Genomic DNA, 15,742 nt, shown 5'->3' on the forward strand with positions numbered 1-15,742 from the left:
GCAGACAGGCAGATCATTAAACTTGTCACATTGTCTTGCACACAGACACTGAAACCGAGAACAGGCAAATTCATCTAGGACTTCAAATTTAAAACTTCATACACAAAGACCAAAACATATTGTTTCAGGTATTTTTGTATCAGAAAAGAAGGTCGTTTTTCTTTCCTCTTTTGAAGGTACCTGCATATAATCTCAGATTCAATAATAAAAAGCTTCTCTGCTGTATATTTTTAAGTCTTTGCATTTAGAATTCATTAACAACCACAGAATTATTATAAGACAAACAAACACACTGTGGCCCCAGAGGACAGGCTTGCCCTTTAGTCAGGTTCTACTAATTTCTGTTCCATTCACCCAAACCTTTCTTTAGTCAAAGTTTTGATATTAAAAAACAGTTGTTGGAAAAGCCAAACTCTGGTGGTAAAGAGGGCCAGGTCCTCCCTGCGTGTACAATGCTTTGGAACATGGAGGAACCCCTGATTTTTACAAGCTGAGTTACTTTCCGTACCCCTAATTAGAACAAAATGTGTTGTAACCATTAATTGCTTCTCATCAGGTAATTGCAGGCTGAAGGTTCATACTGCATCTAATCTGCAATTTATAGACAAGATCAACATGAACTTCTTGGCGCTGAAAAAATTTCTGAGTAAAGAGCAAGTAACAAGATACATAAAGGACGCGTTTGTGTCTGCAGACTTTGTGTCTCTCTGAAGTATCTAAGGGAACTTTGACTTTATCAGAATTATTCTACAGTTTTGTATAGCAGGTGAAAATTTCACAGGTGCAAATGCTGATGCCTTTTTTGGCTTTATTTTTTTCTTTTTTTACATTTTGTTTTAAGTTTTCATAACCTTTGAGCCTCGAAGCATTTTTCTAACCTACAAATCGTGTGTGTCAATGGGGCCGAGTCTATGGGGAGCAGCGCAGGTGTTTTGCCCAAAGGGTGGAGCTGAAAACCCACCAGCTGCTTATAAAAAGCTTTTTGGTAGCTGTAGTTAGTTGCGTGGGGGATTTTGCAGTCTGAGTGCTTGCTTCTGCTTGCAGTGTTTGGCTACTCTGGTGGGAGTTCTGTAGAGTGTTGTCTGCATTTGAACCTCACATATGTAGTAGACTTGACTCATTGGGAAGCTATTCCTTGGAGGGGAGACAGGTAGAAAATACCTTGTGAGTAGTGTAGCCTCAGGAAAATGGTTGGTCTTGGTGAGTGTTTGCTTATCGTGTTTTATAGAACAGCTCAGTTCCTTTTGCCCTCAAGGTCTGGGTGTACTTAGGTGTAAAACTTTGGCTGGGTTAATATGTAGCTTTACTGAACTTTTCTACAAGATATACTTCATGGTTCTTTTGGGGCTACTGCTTGCACAGCAAAACTTCAGCAGATGCCCACATCAAATTATGTCAGTAATCTCTTATTTGAATAATAAACCCTGTGTGCAACCACCCTGTAGAAGGTCAGATGCGAGGCCTCTAAAATAAGTTTTGTATGATCAGCAAAATGAACAGGTGGTATGTTCTTAAAAATTTATTTGGCTCCTCTGTTTAACTTTCCAGGCAATTCCCACTTCCACTGGAGACTCCCAGGACTGTAGAAGTTCCCAGAGTGTGCTAATGCTTTGACAATGAATAAATGTGGTGCAATTACAAATAAAGCAGAGCTCAATTATTTGTGTTTTTTCTTAAGAGGAACACCATAGGACCTCACTTCCCTTCTTGTCAGAGAGAAAATCTCTCTTTATGAAGAGGCCCAAGACAAAAGTTGAGGTTAACCGAGATACCTGGTTTCCCTTGATAAATCCCTTTGTGTTGTTATTTAAAAAAGGATGGAAGTGTAGAACTGTAGGTTCAAGATGGAAAACATTAGAAGGGAAATCTGTTGCTTGAATGTTTTCTAGTATTACTAAAACAATATTTTGAGCAGAAATAATTTTGTTATTTGTAAAAAAGAATTATCTAGCAAGCTTTTAAAAAAATAACTAAACAAACTAGGTATGGTAAGTACAACAAAATGGCAAGCCAGCCAGGGAAGTCCATTACCTTCAAGTTTGTATTACTTCAAGAATTTATGATGTAACTGGGATTGTCCCAGAAAAGCTGCACTGGAAAACAGCTGCTATGAGCTGATGTTTTATAATGTTATTTCTGTTTTTGACAGGGAACCCTTGCATTCTGTGCTATGCGTGTCCCACCAGCCTGTCGCCTGGAAGTCAAGAAGGTGGAGATCTGTACTGCAGGGCTTGGACTTGTCACCCAGACACGTAAGTCTGTGTTTGATTTCTTTCTAAATGCTCAGGATGGTTATGCTGAAGAATATCTCCAGAACGTGGCTGTTGCTACTAGCTCAGTATTTACAGTTAGAGAAAAAGAAAGTGCGGCAATGCTAAAGTTACCTCAGTGATCAGAACGACTTTGCTTATGCTTCAACTGAAGGTTGATTAAGGATGACTGACCTAAGACTGCGCATCTAAGTTGACCAGTGGATGGGGATATTAGGCAATATTAATGTCTGATTACATTTAATTAAAGTAATTAGTGCTGCTGCTTAGATGCTAAAAGTAATAGAAAGGTAGTCAGAGCCATAATGGAAAAATCCGAGGAGGCTTCATGTAGGAAACCAAGGCTTAAATTAAACACAAGTACTGAATTAACTCTTTAGTCTGACGAAACTGGTGTATGAATTTAGGAAAACATATCACAATATTTGTTATTTTATTATTCCAGCTTAGCTAACAGACAGGGTTCTCCTTGGGGTTAAGTCATGAATGAAACAGCATCTCCTTCCCCACCATTATGTTGCATTTCCATAAAACTCTAGTTGTGATGAGTGAGGATCTGCTGCACTCTGTGCGGGCAGCTCTGCAGCCTGCAGGCAGCAGCCTGGCTCCTGCGCTGGGCGGTGGCAACTCCTCGGAGCCAGTTTGCATGCAGCCCACATACCAGCTCACAATCTCATTTAACAAGGTTTTCTGGCTACTGGTTATTCTACCAAAAGTTTCTGTATACTGATCATGTCATCTCTGCCTTCGTCTATAAATCCTCCTAAATTTAAGCGGATTGAGAGGTGAATTGTTGAAAACATGTTACATAGACATAAGGTGATAAGTTTTTGTCTGATCAATGTCATGCCTTTCACCTTCTCATAACAGAAAGAAAATTGGATAAATTCAAAGATTGTTTCCTCTGTATGTTGGTGCACTATGGGCAACAGATCTTGTGTGTGTGTGTGTGTGTGTGTGTGTTATGTGGGGAAGAGGTGAGGAGGATAATTTATATTTTATACCTCTGCAAAAATCTCTGACATCCTTACGCAGTCAGTATCCTGTTGCAGCTGCTCTTTTTTTTCAATTTACTGGGAACAATTTATATTGAGATATACGAAGATGCTCTGCTATCAGCATGACACAATAGAATGAGGGATTCTGATGGCTTTTACCAAACCTCTGCATAACAGTGAAATAATAGTGGCTAGAACAATAAAGCAAGGATTGAATCCTATTCTGCTCGTGATGAGTATTGAGGATTTCCCTAAATAAATACAAGCCTCCCCTTTCCAGAGAAAAGCAATGAGGGAACAGTGTCCCATAAGGTTGGCCTTCTGTAGGCAAGGCAAACTTGCAGATAAGCATAATGGCCCTGTGTGCCATGGGAGGTGATGGAGAGGTAACCGTCTGCATCCACGCTGTGAGAGGATGGGACCAGAGGTGCATGCTGTGTACCACATCTTAAATAGCTGATCTTAGAAAAAAAATGATGCTGGACTCAAAGGTTTAGGTCATGAGAGGGTTGTGGATTGTTACGCAGTGTCTCCTACTCGCTTGTCTGGCTGTCAAGGGCTTATTTATAAAAAAGCTTCTCAGCGTTCTACCCCATGCTCTGTTTCTGCATCTTGCTCTTAGCAAAGCCATGGGGAGTTTGTAGCTACAATCTCTCTGAGGCTCTTTCTGAAGGGTCCTTGTGATGCTCTGACTGCAATAGTCTGGATTGGCTCAGAGGAGAACAGAATCATCACTGGGGGTGGGCGGGATGAGCCTGTGCTCCCAGCACACCTGGCTCTGGGGACCGAGCGCTCCTGGGGCTCATCCTGCCGCAGAGCTGCCCCGGCCGTGTCTGTGGCTCCGCTCGGGTCCTGGCCGCGTTCTCCAGTCTGAAATGACTGAGAAAGACGAGAAGGCCATGACCAACCTGGTGAAGTGTTACCCCATCAGCTCTCAACTACACAATCTAAGGTTTCCTTACAGATACTTGTGTTTAGCAGGAATGTGCTGGCAACTGCAGAGTTCCTCTGCAAGATCTCTACCCCAAAATAAAAATATTTGTTTCTAAGCCGTAAAACATGAGAATTTATATAAGATGAAATCCTGACTCTCTCCCTACTTTTCTCCTGATGCTCTGATCTCTGTTTTGTGCCATGATGAATCACTGGCAGGAGCCACTTTCAGTTGTCCAAAGAATCCGAAGTTTCCCCCTCTCCCTGCTCCACCCTCCTGCTCATACATTTGTGGTGCCTTCCCGGGTTCTCTTATGCTCACAGCTTATTTTTGCTAAGCTAACTTTTGTTAAAAGTGCTCAAGCTTGGCAACGCACGATTTATTACTGCTTTGGGAACAAAAGCAAAGAGCAGGCAGGTTTCATGCACAGTAGGCAAATAATTTCTATCATTGCCAGGTTTTGTAATATCCAGTAAATATCCCCATATTTCTCAGTATGGCTTCCCAGTTCAGGGCAGAACACAGTAAGCAGACTTTGTACTGTGCTCCTTCTGTTGCCTCAGATAAGTAGATGAGATAGTAAAGCAGCAAATCAAGTAGAGAGTAAGATATCTGGAAGAAAAGCATGTTTTAAAAAGCTGCCACCCTCAGAACTCGATACAAGTGGAGGCTGTTGTGCCACCAACCTCCTGTCTACATTGTGTGTCTCACTGATCTGATGATCATGATTCGGGAACTTGGAATAAGTAGGATATTAAAATAGCGTTTGTGCAAATCTTTTGCTGAGGAAACAACCTCTGATTTAGGTCTGAGCAATGCAGGGACATTGGTTTAGGAGTAACTACAGAAGCAACACTTTGTATAACAGATATTGTACTACATTGAACTCAGCTTCTTTATAGGAATGAAAACCCTTATGTAGTTGATTTTATGTAACCAATGAAGAACTACATAAAAATAAAGAATCTTGTTTAAAAAGAACACCTGAATGGTGAAATGGACACTGGAACTGCCAGAATATAAGCTAAATTTGAAGGCCTTATGTTTTATTCTGAACCTTTGTTTAAATAGGGCCGAGAGGCCAGGAAGCTTGAAGGAGGTGGCTAGAAGTAAGAGAGCATCCTTTTAAAAAATGGTGTCTAAATAGGAAAAATGGAAAAGATTATGTGCTCTAACAAGTTAAATATAAAACTAAAATAAAAGTGAAAAGAAGATACTGAAGAACAATTTTCTAAAGGCATAAAAGCTACTAATAACTTTTTTCAAGTCTATGAGAGGCAAGGATCCTGACTGAGTCTGTAGCTGATGATCAGGTTGTAAAAGGAGCACATGAAAGATTATGGAGCAACAAAGCTCTATCAGTTATTTTCCTGATTGCTTACAGAAGTGCCTAGGGAGCTTCCCACACAGGAGCTTCTTTATGAGGAACTAATCCGAGAAAGTGCCTTGAAATCAAGCATCAGAAAAAATGACTTTTACTATAAATTGATAAAATGAACAAATTCATTAGTCAGTTGGAACACTAGTAGGAATACCACAGTGACTTGAATTGCCCAAATCCTCACTTAAAGTCTGCATCAGTCTCCGAGAGACTAAAAGTAGCAAATGTGATCCAATTTTTCTGGGGGTTATTTTTCCCCAAGGGATTTGCTGCTGGTCACTGTCAGTAATAGGAGATGCAAGACAGTAAAGTTATTTCTGTGTTGCGCAGCACTAAGACTGTAACTTTCTCTTTGAAGTTTGCTCAACTTTCAAGAGCACAGATCTTCTGAATTGAAGTCACTCTAGAGTTCAGGAGTTTAAAAGGAGTCAATTTATTCATGCAGCAGATCCTTGTTTATACATTTAAGCTTTAACATCAGCCCTGGCAATAGCGTAAAACACAATCAGATTGTATTTGTGCAGCAATTATTCTTGCCCTGTGTAATTACTGGTCCTGCAGATAAAATCTGAAACTACTTTATTGAAGCTGGGAATTGAAACCACAGAGAGAATCAGCTATCTATGTAAATCAATAAAGCAGTCCATTAATTATTTCCACCTACTCAACTTGAAAAAAATTACCATACTAATGCCTCTGGATAACCACATGACCTGCTCTGCTTCTACATAAAAGCCAAATGTAAAGCCATAAAGGCTTTGAGAGATAAATCGGGGACACCAAAGAAATGCCAGAGTATAGAATGGCATTCATGTAAGTAATTGGTCGCAGAAATCTCCAGACTGCAGTAATATTAGACGCTATCACGATGGTTTCAAATTTGAGAACTGAAAGTGTTCTGATTTCTTTTGAAGAAGCAAAAGGTTGACAGCTGAAATATATCCTGGAGAGTAAGGCAGCATTACCATTATTCAAAAGATGGTTAAAAATATGAAAATTTTTCACCAATAAACCTTGAAACATATGAAAAAAATGAAAACTGTGAAGAACTCGAACAGCATCATATTACATACTGCTAATTCCATACTGGTCTGTTCAAATGTCATCATCCCTCTGTAGGAAGGATTCGCAATGACAGGAAAGGTTCAACAACGGCACTGGCTGAATGAGAAAGAACAGAAAACTTGGAGGACGAAAGGAGGAGTTAAGACTCTGGAAAGATACTTTCTTTTAAAAAGTGTTAATTTTCTGCTATGTCTTTAATAGAGACATTCTCCAATACCCACTTCAATTTACCTTTTAAATTATAGCTACTTACTTCTGCCTAATTAAATATTTTCTTCAATTAAGAGTATTATCTGGAAAAAAAGTATTTAGCAATCACAGTTAGTGACCTCTAAACTCGCAAAGCTTTTGCTTATTTTCATCTACACATTTGGGATACCAGCATAGAAAAGAGAACCACTTCTTTCATTACACCAATTAAACCAGAATAAATCACTTTAAATAAATACTTTTAATAAATTCCATTAATCTTAGGGTAAAGAGCGGTTATACAACAGCATGTAATAAGATTTTTCTCTGCCACATTGTGGTGAGTTAACACATATACTAAAACTATACCATCAAATACTACTTTAATGTTTTGCAAAAATATAAGTCAGCTGCTTAAAAGGTACTTATAGATGGTTTTCATATCCTTACTTCTTTTTGCATTATCAATACGGCAGGAGTAGGAAGGGGTGTATCAATAGGCAGAGATATATAGAGGGCAAAACTAAGCATCTTGAGTAACAATCTTGTAGAGCCATTGTTACTACGATTCTGAAAACATAATGTACTCTTTTCATTCCAATCGAAAGAATGTATAGTCTTGGGGAAAACTGTCTGTGCTGGAAGATTTAGCATAATTATGTCAAGAAATGGAAATGGAAACAGGTTAAGGACAGGTTGGTTTAAAGGTTAAAAAGAAAGTGGGATGTTTGGATTTGGCACAGGTTGCTCATTGGAATGTCAGTCTTGGGTAAAGGAAATCCTTGGTAAAAGAGCTGGAAATGAAAAAGGGGAGGGGAAGAAGGTGCCCTAATCAGGGCTGGTCAGTCCCTCAGTCATGAATCACTGCCAGGGTTCAACAGATTCCCTTTGCAGCAAACGAAGAACAAGTCTGCAACCACAACTGAGTTTGCCTGATACTCATTGTAATTTGGGGGGTGGAAAAGAGGGAGAATTTGCCCTGGATTTAAATGCAGAGTGAAACGGAAAAAGATGAAATGCAAAAAAGCTGTGATGGTCATTCTGCCCTTTAAAGAAGGGCCTCGCAGTGAAATACAGGCAACCCAGGTTTTGAGCTTCTTTATCTTTTGTTTTTCTGTTTGTGCTGTGGTTCATGCTGTAAAACTGGGGACTTTGGCTGTTACTAGTAAAATGAATGACTGTTCTGAGGCAGAGTGAGTGAGATCTAAGGTTTTAAAGAAGATCCAGAAGAAAAGCTTCACAGAGATGAAATTGGAACACAGGAGAAAGTTCTTCAAAGAAAAGTAATTTGGAACTTATTCTTTTAAGGAAAGGGTGAAAGACTGCTTATCCAGCAGATAACTTGAGCTCTGTTCTGTAGATTCAGCTTTATTTTAATGTCTTTGGGATACTATCGATCCTTTTCCTGAAAAATATAAATGAAAGAAGGAGCATAAAAAAATCACAGAAGACAGCATCTTTATTCTATCAAAAGTGCTCTTTCTGGATATCCCAGTGCTTCACAGCATGCTGTTACTAAAACAAACATAACTCTTGGGTACTAAGTTGGAATTTAACTGTTTGTTGTCAGATTTTCTCTGTCTGCATCTGTTAGCACCTACTTTGTTAGGATGAATATAATGAGCATCACATGCTGAAACTGTAGGGCAATAAGGGATTCAGTTTGGAGAAGGCAGGCACTGTGGCATAAGGGTCATGTGTAAGGAGCATCCAGTAATGGTTAACCAGTCCCATTCTGCAAAACATTTGTGTGTGACAGTGGCCTCTGGAGAATTCCTAGTGGCCACATACTGCTTTGGTTTCCCAGAAGACTCTTACAGCTAATGACAGCAAGTGACGCAGAAACGTCCTCGCTCTGCTGACTTGCAAAGACAAGTGAGGAGCGAGCACAGAGTTCACCACTGGGTGCTGCAGTTCGTACCTGCAATGACAGTTCAAGGCAGAAACACTGATGTTCTGCACTCTGGTATTTTCTAGAGCAATCGGGTTTCTCTGACCCATTCCATGGGGGTCTGGCCCTGCCTGGGGATGCTGCTTCCACTGTGCGATTACCAAAACTCTGTAACTTTGATTGTTCTTGCAAAGGCCAGAGGTCCTTATGGCAGCTGTTATCCACATCCCCCCTACTCAAACTCCAAACCTGCTTCTGTTCGTTAGAGCTATTGAGGAGGGTTTGTCCGTGGTCCTATTGGCTTTTGTAGCAAATGCAAGGCAAATACTACATCCTTACTCAAGTTTTTGCATACCTATTATTGAAACAAGTTTTCTGTTTTTAATACCCTTTGTTAACTTGCCATTATTAGGAACTCCTCTATCATTGGATTAATTGCCATATGTGCTGCTCAAATGTACTGCAGATTTTCTAATGACAAGGTCATATTTCAAACCTTTTGGTCCGTTAATGCATTCAGTTATGAATTCTGCTGTGAATCTGAGCTTCCAAACAACCTTGTTGATCTTGCTGAGGCTGCTTTTCAACAGAGATACAGCAAATGAAACTGCTGAGTTCTGCTGTCAGCGAGGAAACATTTTGCAAATATATTGGTTTTCACAAGGCTGTGAAGGTTCTTAAATACTCACCTAAATGTGTATTTAATGACACCAGTAAGTGTTTTCTCATTTACTTTGAAGTTTCTGTATTTGCAGTCAAATACAGAGCAATGTTTTGCAGCACTCCCATCAGACAGGCTAACTGGGAAGGTTCTCAAGCTGGTTTTGTCTGCAAACAACAATAAAAAAGACAAGCCCCCTCCAACCCCTCAAAAAACAGAACGGGGTGGGGGGAAAGGCAAGCACATAAATACTCTATGCATTGCTTGGGAATGGAGAAAGAGAGGAGAAAGTGCGGGATATGAGAGGGATAGATTTAGACACGGATCTGGAAAGCAGTGTGGGGAGGAGCAGTGCACAGTGTGGGGTTGCACACCATCCACTGCCATTCTACACCTGGCGAAAAACAAAGAGAGCCTGCAAGCTTCAGCAGCTACAGATTCAGCCCCTAGGGGCTGAAATTTATATTGAACTTAGGACAGAATGCAGATTTTTGATCCCTACTCTTATACCCTTTTGCTGCCTAAATTTTAAATCGACTCTCTGCAAAAAATAGCTAAATGTACATATGTATCTTATTTAGTGACATTACAGGTACTAATAACGCGTTGCTCAGAGAGGAGGAGGGACACTGTTAGTGTAAGCCAAAGGACCAGAAGAGTATGGATAATATAAAGATGAAGGCTAAAGGAACTGTCTCCCCTCAGTGTTACAGGATGACGTTTTTGTGTTCTTGTGTGACCGCGATACTGTTATTGCTGTTTCTGGTCTGATGGTGCCTGATCTTACTGTGAACATACACATGCACAGACACAGCGACACCCCCAAATTGTTTTGGAAGCTTCTGATTGCAGACAACTGTACAACTCAGTCTAGCAACTGGATTGTAAGATCAAATTTGCTCTGAATGCATCAGTAAGAGTTGATGCAGGTAACGGGCAAGGAGTGGACGTTCCTTATTGATTTACGATAAGGTCTGGAAATGTGCATGAGCACATGGCAATGGAAGTGCACTGCCTTGATGGGGAAAGCCAGTGGGGTAGCTGAGTTGTGAATGTCAGGTGTGCGCCCAAGGTCAGGTCAAATAGCCACTGCAAGGTGAACCCTCTATTATTTCCAACTCGCAACACCACAAACTATGACTGGAAAGCTGTTCAGCACAGCAGTAATCCTTCTAGAACCCTCCTTAGCTCACTGTTTGCTTAAGCTGTGCGTGCGTATGCACATCTCGAACTAGTGTCAGTCACAGAGCCCTACAGAAAATGCTACTCATCTGACCAGCACTGGCAGGTGGCCTAAGTTTGTAAGGCCACAACCATATGACATTTTCTTTCTGTGGCTTGTAATGACTTATTTCAGCTCGTGGAAGATTACAGTAGCAAGCACGCTGTTTATGTGAGAAATACAGCAGTGCTGAGCGTCATCGCATCTGTAAGGGAACTGCTCCACCCTGAAGAGCATCACAGCAGCACACAAGATGCTTTAGCAAAGCGGTGCAGAGACTAGTCGGGGGTGCAATGCACAGAACGCAGAATTGTAAAATCTCTTACAGGCACAAAGACCATAATCTACTTCCCAGCGCGTCATGGGGAGAACAGAGGGCCTGTAGCTCTAGAATGCTCCCAACCGCTTATTTCTCTCTGCCAGAGACTGTAACAGCTCAGAAGGAATGAGCATCAATTGCTTCCAAGGGAGATGTGTAAAAGATAATGTATGTTGCCTTTTTGGCAGCAAAGATTCCCTGGAAGATAATGCCTTGGAGGCTTTATTACCTGTGACCTTCACACAGAACTGAATACATCTTATTTTCTGAATAATTTCAGGCTGTGGATACAGCATTTGATGATCTTTCTAGCAGCAGAATAAAATCACACCTTAATTGAGACAGAGGTTTAGGAAGAAAACACCCCAAACCAACCAGCAAACACTTCACTTGAGATACACAGGATATTCTCATTTAGTTTATTTTTTTTGTAGCCTAAGGTGTGTGAAAACTTGAATGTAACAAACCATTCATTAAGCAAGTTTTGGTGCATCACCTTGATGACAGATGAATGCAGCTAGCTTGAGGTTTAATGAAATACACTGAAATTCCCAAGTTTGTCAAAAGAGTCTTTAAATTCCTCCTTCTTTATCTTAGTTCTTCTTCTTACCCCTTGGCATTAGCACTTCTAAATTGTGAAGAAATCCTATTAAATTTTGCATTGGAAAACAACTTCCACAGATCCCGAATTTGGCAATGATTGTTCTGGCTACTGACTGTACAGGAACAGGTGGTACTGGGCACAATAAACAGACCTGAAAATAAGTAGGCTGCTTTTCACTCCTTAAAAACAAGATGATGTCAATATTTCAGGCTTAGGCTCAACATTAAACAAGACATAAAATTAAGGCAGGTTCCCTGAAACTTTGCCATAAGGTTAAAGCACCTTAGAGGCAAATACCTATCATAGCTTTTTAGCAAGCAAAATACTCAAGCCTTCAGAAGGATGTTTCTAATTACCAATTTTACCTTTTGCCTTGACTTTTCCAGTAGGAAAAGAAATTGTGATTTCAAAGGGGAGAAAAAATGTCTCCATTTTGAATCTCTGAACCTGGGTATCTCTGAATTTGGGCAGCTGCATAAGCTAGGCAGGCTTTTACCAAGGTTTTCTTCATTACCAGCATGATCATTCCCCCTTAAATGTTGATAGAATCTGTCATTTTCATCTGCCCATTATTCACTGTGTGCCTAATGCTAGTTAAAATTAACACCAACACTGGCTTGCAGCTTGTCCTTTAACACTTACATTCAAACCTGTCAGTTCCTCACATTAAGATACATTTACTCTTTTCAAAACACATTCAAGCTGACTGCTAATTCTACAGTCCTTGACTTCATAGGCAGTATAAACTTTTAAATGGTAATTGAGTCATCTTTTGATGAGCTGAAAAGGAGAGCAAAGTATGATGTTGCCAACCGTGTGCTGTTTGCTCAGCAGTAAAGTTTATGGAATACTGCTTTATTCAGACAAATTATTAGGTTCAGTACAGGTGGTAGGTGGATGACACGCAGTCATGATGTACAGAAAATCCATACCCATTATCTACCAGCATCCTCTAGCCTTGAGATCTGTGAATTTACAGCTGACTTTGGAGCTATGGCCAACAGTGCCATTCAGCGTGGGGTCTGTGTCGCTCCCCCTGTGGAGGGCACAAAACTCACAAGCAGAAAAGGTTGGCAGAAGGATCTGTTTTTTTTAAAACTGTTAAAACTTCTGACATGCTGTTTTGTTTTTTTGGTGCTTTTTCTTGACAGTTTTCTCCATGTCCCCTCACTGCTGTATACAAAAACTGTATTCCTCTGACATCTTCATTTCTTCTGTTAAGATTAAAAAGAAATATATTAAAAAAAAAAAAAAGCATGCTATTCTGCGTTGTCTCTCTAACGTCATTTATCTTATTCTGAGTCTTCTGACAGCTTGTAATGCTTCCAGAGCTTACACTTCAAAGAACTTTTCAGTAATTCAATCTCCTTTTGGGTGCCATGCTCTGGCCTCAATTCACCCAGCTGAAACATGGCCAAGTGTTTTGAGGAGCAGCAGAGATTTATTTCAGAAGAGTTAAAGGTGGTGTAAGCAGCATCAGTCAGACTCCCCCCTCAGCAGTTCTGTAAGGCTTGGCTTAGCTCTTCGGAAATTTCCTCCATGAGGCTGGCTGTAGGTTACACTGATTATGTCATAATGCCAAAGCATCATTTTCTCAGCTTCTGCTGAGGCAGCCTCATCAGCGTCTGAGACTTGAATCCCTCAATGGCAGAGGGATATACAGAGAAAATACTTTGGAAACCTTTGTTGTCCCTTCTCTCAACCTGGAGTGGGAGAAAGCACAAGGAGTATGAGCAGCAGTAATGGCACCATAAGGGTGGTTCACTGACATCCTTGTTCTGCCTAGGAATGCACAGACCACAGTAGAAAAGTTCTGCAGACAGAACCCAAGCAGAAATTAAATTAGCATCCTTATTTTCTAACTAATAGAAATCCCTCTATGGCAGTCTATGCATCTGATTTAAGTTATTACTTTCAAAATCATGTGTTTGAAAGCACATGGATACACCATTTATAGTTATTGCTCAACAACTTGAATGATCCTAAAGATGTCACCAACAAAGTGATAAGAAATTTAACTTGTTCTACCACTGTACACTAATTAAACTATTTAGTGCAGAGATCAGCATAAATAAGGAATTAGCAAACAATGATGCGAGCATAGGATGATTTGTAATATCAGCACATTGATGCACTGGGCTCAGATACTGTAATTTGATTGGCAGCGCTTTATTAAGTTTTGGCAGCATTTAAGTAGACTGGGAGTGCTGTTATGAAGCTCAAGCACATTAATCCAAGCTCCAGCTCTCGTTAATACTGATGAGTGAAGGCAGTTAATTGAATTATGTATGAAGTACTGCTGATTAAATAATATTTCACTCCTTGCTATAGAATTAACTCTGCTTTATTAACAGCCACTGTTGTCTCTAATAGTGAATGTCAGAGGGACCTTCTCTCAGCCATCTACTTTCAGGTTTTTTAACCATCTGTTCAGGTTGCTTACGTATGTACCCATCTATTCCTGCTTGTACTGGCCTTTGATATATTTTTGGTTTTCCCAAATGTTGGTGTGATACTGGAGAATAGATGTATTATGATTATTTTTTTATTTCCATTGCTTACACCTGTGTCCCCCCAGGAAATTTTTTTTTTTTTATTAATTAAGTTGATGTTAGAACCAGAAATGGCGAAGGAAATGCTTATAAAACATTGTTTAATGAAAGTGAATCAGGTATTTCTTAATTCAAACTGCAAAAATACCTTCAGTTAGGGTCAGAGGGTACTGCAAGGCCTCTAATTGAGGTTATTCATTGCTTGACATGACTTTTCCCTTGGTATTCTTTTAATTACAATGTTCTGAAACAAAATTCCAAGAATGCAAATACTGTATTTGAAATCCTGTTTCATGATACAAGTTTACATTTTGATACTGAGACATCTCTTACAAAAGAACTATAATGAGAACAGTTATCTGCACATACAGTTATGAATAATGGAAATGGTCTGTGGATGGAGCACTGAACTCCCAGAAACAGAAGTGTTGGATTCCTTCTATTTACATATGAAGTCTTTTATAATATGTACTACAGATGCACAGAACCACTATGCTAGTTTGAAGCAAGTTCTTCCTCATGTGGGGACAAGACTCAGCCTTGTGTTAGGCCTGCTGGAAAGATTTAGGGGAGGGAGGTAAGAACAGTTCAGTCAGATCTAAGCTAAGGGTAAATTTCTTTTAACTCACAACGACACCCAGGAAACAGTCTCAATGACCTATTATTCACATCTTTCAAAAACCAGAGGAGTGTCAATAATATTAGCTGGTTACAAGACAGGATTATTCTTGATTTTTCTTCTACTTAAATATGATGGTGCCATAGCCAGACTAAAATGAAAATTCAGCTTTCACAGCACTGTGAAAGACAAAGTATCTTAATCAACAGATGATAGGAGGAGATCCCTCTCTGAAACATTTGATTCTTTCTGTATTTTGAAGGATGGATTCAAGGAACCCAGAACAAGCATGAAAGGCAAACATACAAAACCTAGAGCTAGAAAACTATTTGCTCTTCAAGTTAGAATCTGAGTCACTTTGCCATTGCAAAGTTAATTTCTTTTGCTTTGGTAGATATTGTGAGGAGCGCAGGGTTCCCTGAGGACAAAAGAGACAATAATTCCACCTTGGGAATTGCAGTCCTTGCTGCTTGGGGGTGAAGACTTTCAACACCAAGAACCATTGGCTAAGCCCATGTAAAAATGGAAGAAATGGTGACCAACAGATGCTGGAAGAATGCATGTCCATAGAAGGCTCAGCTGGAATTTTGAACTGCCTATGAAAATATTGATTTCAGAGTCACAGACTGAGGAGCGGATGAGTAGGAGGCTGATAGCCATCTGTGGAGGAAGCTTTGCTTGTTTCTCATGGGTTCCAAAGATCATGAAGTGCTGCTGAGGATGCCAGCTGGCCTGCTGCCATGAGGCTTCTCTGTTCCATCAAATGAGCTCTGGGAAGCTTGCCCATGAAATCATAGCATATATCCCTAAACAAGTACCACTTAATATTTCTTCACTCTCAAAGGTGATGAGAAGCAGATTTTCTTTCCAAAGAAGCTTAGACTTCTAGGGCTTCTCTTGACCGGTTGTGTTGGGGGCATGGCAGGGCGAGTCTCAGGAGAGCTGACAGTAGTACTAGAAGTATTTACTTAGGTCTTGGTGCCTCTTCTGCAATCTTTTTGGCTTGCCTACATGAACAGTTCCACATGACCCATTCT

At 40.1% G+C, this 15,742-nt stretch overlaps 1 protein-coding gene across 3 annotated transcripts in view; it reads right to left on the bottom strand.

Annotated features, from left to right (window-relative positions):
- The window catches only part of CA10 (carbonic anhydrase 10), a 161,847-nt gene that overhangs the window by 97,623 nt on the left and 48,482 nt on the right, over positions 1-15,742 (bottom strand). The gene's annotated exons all lie outside the window — the stretch shown is intronic.

Source organism: Streptopelia decaocto (assembly GCF_964273445.1).
Source record: "Streptopelia decaocto genome assembly, chromosome: 16".
Lineage (NCBI taxonomy): Eukaryota > Metazoa > Chordata > Aves > Columbiformes > Columbidae > Streptopelia > Streptopelia decaocto.